The 6,729-nt window shown below is 35.8% G+C and overlaps 1 non-coding gene across 1 annotated transcript; it reads right to left on the reverse strand.

Annotated features, from left to right (window-relative positions):
* Positions 1 to 224: 224 nt before the first annotated feature.
* TRNAT-AGU (transfer RNA threonine (anticodon AGU)) lies at positions 225 to 296 on the reverse strand. The gene has a single exon. It is a non-coding gene; the product is annotated as a tRNA-Thr (tRNA).
* Positions 297 to 6,729: the final 6,433 nt, after the last annotated feature.

A 6,729-nucleotide genomic window follows, 5' to 3' on the forward strand; every position in this document is an offset into this window, starting at 1 on the left:
TGGAATACCAGCCCATCGTGCTACCGTTATACCACGAAGGCACGCTAGGGAAGTGGGAGAAATACCTTATATACTCCCCTTTTTAAAGGGCGACTAGGATTTTATGGGACCTAGTTGCCAAATCCTGGGTGCGGAGAATCATCATCCACAACCCTTTTAGTTCTGGCGCCACTTGTAGAGACATTAGGGTGTTTTGGGAGCCAGAGAGATGAAAAATTAGCAACCGCCTTCGCCGGGAATCGAACCACGGACCTCTGGAATACTGGCCCAGCGTGCTACCGTTACACCACGAAGGCACGCTAGGGAAGGGGGAGAAATACCTTATAAAGCCTCCTCTTTTAAAGAGCTGCCCAACGGATGCTTCAGCATTTTAGCCCCGAGCCTTCAAAGTGTAACTTGATCAGCTGATTCAGACATATGGGTTTGGGTTTGGATGTTAACCCAGTTACCTGAAGTTGTAGCAAAAGCAATGTATTGAGGTCAGTAACTGGCCATTCAATTACCACGATCCTCTTTTAAAAGAATACAAAGTTCCAAGCATGGCAAACATGTGGGTAGTTAAGTCACCATGAGTCTGCAGCAGCATCTTGAAAAGAATTCGCAGTTAAATCACAGTAAGAAGAAATGGAAAACAGTAAATAAGAAAAGAAAATAAACAATGTTCATCACTACGCCAGAGTCGTAATACCAGTATTCATCCAGAAGATGATTACATGACAGAACCGTAGCTGGAAGATTCATAATCCTATGCCTAGATTCTTCAGTGTCAGAATTCATGTTGAATAACTATGCCTTTTAGATACAAGAATTTCCATAAAAAATACCAAACATTTACAAGAAAAAGATGCTGAATATAATTTTGATTTTGTATTTTCTTGACATGTAAATTGATTGCCAATTTTCGTCTCAAATAAAATTCTATTACAACATGAATAATGAGTAAAATGTTCTTAAAAAGTTATATATTTCGACTATATTTAACATTAAATCCCTAAGCATGTCAACTGCATCTTAGACCGATAAAATTATGCGTGAGGAGTATTTGCGAGTAAAGTGCCTTGCCATAAATAATGGATTATTTCTGGCAGAAGATTGTGAGTTGAGAGACAATAAAGCTCTCTATCATTTTTTTTTCACACGCAGATGCCTTATATAACATTTCCGCTCATTTCAATGACAAAGAAATATTTCCACATTAACATTTAAATCGAGACAAAGTTACCTCAGTTTTTATTCGACACGCAAGACATTATCAGCCGTAAATTCCACATTAATGGAATTCGTTTCAATGAAATATTATTACGACTAAATCCATTAATGGCACAACTCTTGGGGAAATAAAGCTTGAGATAAACGTAAATCCCTGATGGTTGTAAAAAGGGAAATTAAATTTATTTTTGACACAAATACTCCAATGGACCTAAAATAAATGGCTAATTTTATTGCTTTAGGGTTTTATAACATTTATCTCAGACACGCACATAAAAGTATTATGTTTCAGATGTTCCATACATTTTACAGACTCTAAAATTAAATATGGGAACTGATAAATCCTTTGATTCATACCTGATATAATGAGCAATGTGTATGTGGAAATAAAGGTGATCCAATCCATTATAGTATTACTCAATGTCCCTTAACAAAGTCAACTCATATTAAATTGCCTAATTCAAATATCAATGCCTTCCTTCGTTTTGCAATTACCAACAAACATTTAAAAAATAAAATAGAAAATACAATCAAATATCTATCTTTAATAGGCAAAAATTTATGTGAGCACTAATGTAATTAATGTCAAAATTCATTTTTGAAGCTGCAATTCATCTAAAACTTTTATTATCTAATTATCTTAAAAACAAACCCTTGCAATAATAATGATATAGTAAAAAAGGGAAAAAGAAGAGGAAGAAGATACAGATTCATATAATAAACTTTATCTCGAGGAACTATTAAGAACTGTTATAAATTATGACTGTTAGCCTACTATTATTATAGCTATTATAACTACTATAATTATATCTAATAGATATATCAATCAAAATATCGACATACTATTTATACTGTTATATTATGTTATATTATACTATGTGTTATATTATACTATGTACTATTTTGAATATTACTTTAAAAATAAACCGAAGTGTAGTGGGACTTTACCTACATTACTTATAGTAAACATTGGGTGTCCCACTACATTTCCACCTGAACCTGAACCTGATATAAATTGCTCGATATTTATGCATGATATATAGATAAATCACTGTCGTAAAAGTGTGAAAGTAAATTACATTTCCATTCGTCTGTGTTAAAAATAAATAATCAGAATTTTAATATATTAACGCGGATAATTGCAGTGTCCTACTTCTATGAGACAATAAAACTGCAAAAGTAAAAGAAAACACGGACACTCATTTTAAAAATGTAAAAAAAAAGAGCAAAATCAGCTTTTTAGATTTAAGATAAAGTGAAATAAAATGGTGAAAAAGCAATTAAATCTTAACTTGTTCTCATTATTTTTATCAATATGGCTCCTTTTATCTATTTATTAGCCCAGAGGGGCGGTAGTCCAAAAGGGCTAATTTGTCTCAAAACGGCATTTTTGGCATTTCACTATAAACGGTGGATCATTTCTTAAATTGTTGCCACCAAATATTATCACCCTGTATTATATTTTAAGGAGTTAAATAATGAAGAATCGGCATGTATGTATGTTTTTCGCATTCTGAAAAAACGACGGTACCCAGAGCCAAGTTTTAAATAAGGTAATCCTCTAGCCGAACATGGGCACAGAGAAGCCCTAATTTTGAATTTCGAATTTGTTTTATTACTAGTTCATATTTTGCAAAACTTTAACGAACTTTTGTTTAACAAACGCGACGATTTCAAAGCGAGAAATGGCAACACTCTACAGTAAAAAGCATTTTTATCTCCAGCGTGCGTGACTGTCTATCCGAAATTCTAAAAATATGCTGTTGAACTGAATTTTATGTGGTTTAAATGCGAAGAACATGATATTTAATAATACATAAAACGTTAAAAAACGCCCCTTTGGGCGTATGATAAAAGCTATCACATTTTATTAATTTTTTTTTTTTTTTTTTAGTCCAAAGGGACTTGAGTCCCGAAGGACTATTGCTTTCGTTTTGGCATTTTGCGTCGGACTCATAAATGTCGGTTCACTTTTCAAACTGTTGCCACAAAATGTTAGAGTCCTGCATTATATTTGAAGAAATTAAATAATGAAAAATCTGCATAAATGTATGTATATTTCTCGTATTGTGATAAAACAACGATACATAGAACAATCGAATTTTGAATGACGTAATCCTACTACGAATATGGGCATCTGGAATCCCAAATTTGAAATTTGGAATTTGTTTTATTATCGATTTCATATTTTGTAAAACTTTAACGAATTTTTGAGTAACAAACTCAACTATTTAAAAGCGAGCAATGGCAACGTTGTGCAGAAAAAACATTTATATCTCCAGCGCGTGAGTCTCTGTATCGGAAATTCTAAAGATATGCTCGTTTTAAAACTATTTTGCGATATTGCTGTTGCACTGAATCTTATGGTTTAACTGCGAGTAACATGATATTTAATAAAGAAAAGTAACACACAAAATGTTAAAAAACGCCCCTTTGGACGTAATTTAAAATCTGAAACATTTCAGATTTTTTTTTTTTTTTTTTTTCTTTTTTATTCAAAACTACGTTTTCACTATGGCCACAACTGGCAACGCAGTCTGAATGCTGAACACTAACAGTTTAAACCATTAGTTGGTTGAACACTAAGCGTTAAAACCATCGGTTTGAAATTTCGATGGATAACTATTTACACCGGTTAATCCATCCTAGTACCTTCACAGGATATCCAGTACCTTCCATTTCTCGAAATTACTGGAAACCATACACGGTTAAAGTTACATATTGTTGCGTTATTTCTTCTGACACCAGTTCGTACGGGGTTCGTAGATTTGGAGTGAATAACGACGACACTTGATGAAGTATCGAAACACACTTTTATTTACCAGTATTAATCAGATAAGCTCCAAAATCACTTTTACAGTCGTCGAACAGTTAAAAACAAGCTGACATGTTCAGCGACACAGCCTTCACACTGTCAGGCAATAACGGTGGAGACAGCTTCACTGCAAAGCACCCGAGTACAGCTCTCAACTCTGCTTGGTTGTTCTCGGAACTCCACGTACTTTCGAGACTCTCCACGCGATGCACTCGACGATACACAAGAGTATAGCTCTTGACTCAGCACAGTCTAAGACAAAACTCGACGATGCACTAATTCGCGATGCATTCGACGATCAACTCGGCGCTAGACTTCGAGACACTCGCTCAATGACTGACTATCAGCTCGCTAGACGAGGCACACACACTAACTGACTGCGGACCAGCAGGGTTTATATAGCTTTCGGCTTGTGTTCGAGAACATTCTGGGCTAAACCGGTAAAAATTCGTTTCAGAAGGTTCTCCATCCGTCCATGGTATATCACCAATTTTGTCGCCAAATGTGGCAACCCTGCCTACACTTGCCATTTGATGGCAACCTTAAAACTGCTTTGCGAGGAAGCCATCTTACCGCGCCTGTACATTTCGTAACAATATAAAGGTCGGATGCGGTTACAGTTACACATAGGGATAAGTTACAGTTATTCAATTACGGTACTAATTAAAGTTATACACAGGAACCGGACCCAAATGTATCCAAATGATCACCAAGTTTGGCGATTTTTGGTTGTTCCTCGCCAAGTTTCCAAAATCATCGCCATCTTAGCGATATCTGGCTAATTTAAAGAAGTCATTCACATCAACATTAAATAGACTTGAACCTGTAACGTTAATTTTCCGGTAGAGCTTCGTGTCTTCCAACATTTCGTGTTTTATTATACAAATGGTAGTACAATTTTAGATATAATTTCACTAAAATTATGTCCACACATACAAAATTCGTAACAGTATTATAAAATTGCTCAAAGAAAAATAACACCTACTCCAGGAGAAAGAACCAAAGCATTGCACTTTAAAGAGTTAAAGAGGAACTTTTTTTATATTTCAGAAATTTCTTATTACTTCTCAGTTAAAAATTAAAGATAAAATAATAAAAAGTAAACAGAACGAAATATAATTCCTAACCCACTTCCAAAACATGCATGATATTAAACCTAGTGGACAACGAAGGGCTGCTTTCTCCACCCAAACGCAGCAGAATTCAAGTAAGTTCGCATCCACGGAAGGAATTCCACAAAATACCAAGAGCCAAAATGAACAAACTTAGGTCTTAATATCCTCCCGAATTTGGTCAAAAATCTCATATTTTTGGCGATGAATAAGCACTGAAAAGTGATCAAAGGCAGCAAATTTGTTTTCAGGTATGCGCACAAATTTTTTCACTAAAAGTGTTTGTAGAGTCATTAGGATTTTTGAAGTAGGAAACATGAAAAAATGAGCATTGCCCTGGCCGGGACTCAAACATAAACTTCTCTAAAAAGGTTATCACACATGGCTACAGTCCCTGCTAGACGGGACTTTTCTGAGAAACGAGATTCTGGTAGCCTGAAGCGAAGTCCCGCCTAGCTACGGAAACAACGTTGCGGCTACGCGGGAGTTTTGCAAACCTCGCCGAAAATGTCTCGGCTGGACCTCAGTCCCGGGTAGAGACAACCAATCAGACGAAAGTTCTCTTTCTGAAGCCTCGCGTGATCCCAATCTGAGCGATAATCGATTAGTGTTTGGCGTTCAAGTCTTTGTAGTAAGTGAAAATGGTAGCCTAGCTACGTGGGTTTCCTGGAATTGTGCGGGTTCTGAGAATTGTTCCTTTCGAAGTCAAGTTCCGCGTAGCCGAAACATAAAGTGATTGGGACTTAATACGCGCAGGGTGAGCTACCGTTACACTCCGAAGGCATGCAGAAAGGAGGGGAAAATACCTTATATATCCTCTTTTCTCAAGCGGGACTGGTAATTAGGAGACCCAATCACCAAATCCTGGTGGTGAAGAATCATCATCCACCTCCTCCTTTTTTTTTCGAGTGCCATTGTAGAGTCATTTGGTTATTTTGAAGCAGAAAATGTGAAAATGTGCAATGCCCTCGAACCTGGACCTGTCGAATACGCGCCGAGTGTACTGCCGTTACACCAGGAAGGCATGCAGAGTGGAGGAAGAAAATACCTTATAGGTTTAGCATTTTATATTTAACCGGTTCAAATAATTGAACATTTCACAATTTTTTGATAATTTTCCTCCATGGGAGCCATATAAAAAGTTAGATTGTGTATTTATAAATTTTTCCTCCCATAAAATTTAAACTATTTGCATAAAATTCTCGACCATATTTTGAGAATCTTTAAAAATGTAAGTAGATTAGTTGCAGATCCTCCGTTAGCAAAGTAGACGTAAACTAAACTAACTTTCCCAATAAAATTAATGGAAAAATAATTAACTCGTTCTTATAATTTCGTTTTCTTTAGAACACCGTTTCATACTAAAATACAAATGCAATGGGCGAAATAATGCTGTTCATAAATGAAGTACTGAAGCACTTTTAATGATGGTGTTCGCCTATCCCGTGCAATTATACTACAACGTCTCTGATCTTTGGTAATCGATTTCTCCTCCATTGACAATGTTAGCTGATTGAATACAAAATTCGCTTTCGCAATCGTAGACACCATTATTCTCTGCAAATCTTAGTTAATCACCAAGTCCCATATACA

This window comes from Stegodyphus dumicola, chromosome 9 (genome assembly GCF_044657685.1).
Source record: "Stegodyphus dumicola isolate Sdum_Otavi_A_Nest chromosome 9, ASM4465768v1".
NCBI classification, from domain to species: domain Eukaryota; kingdom Metazoa; phylum Arthropoda; class Arachnida; order Araneae; family Eresidae; genus Stegodyphus; species Stegodyphus dumicola.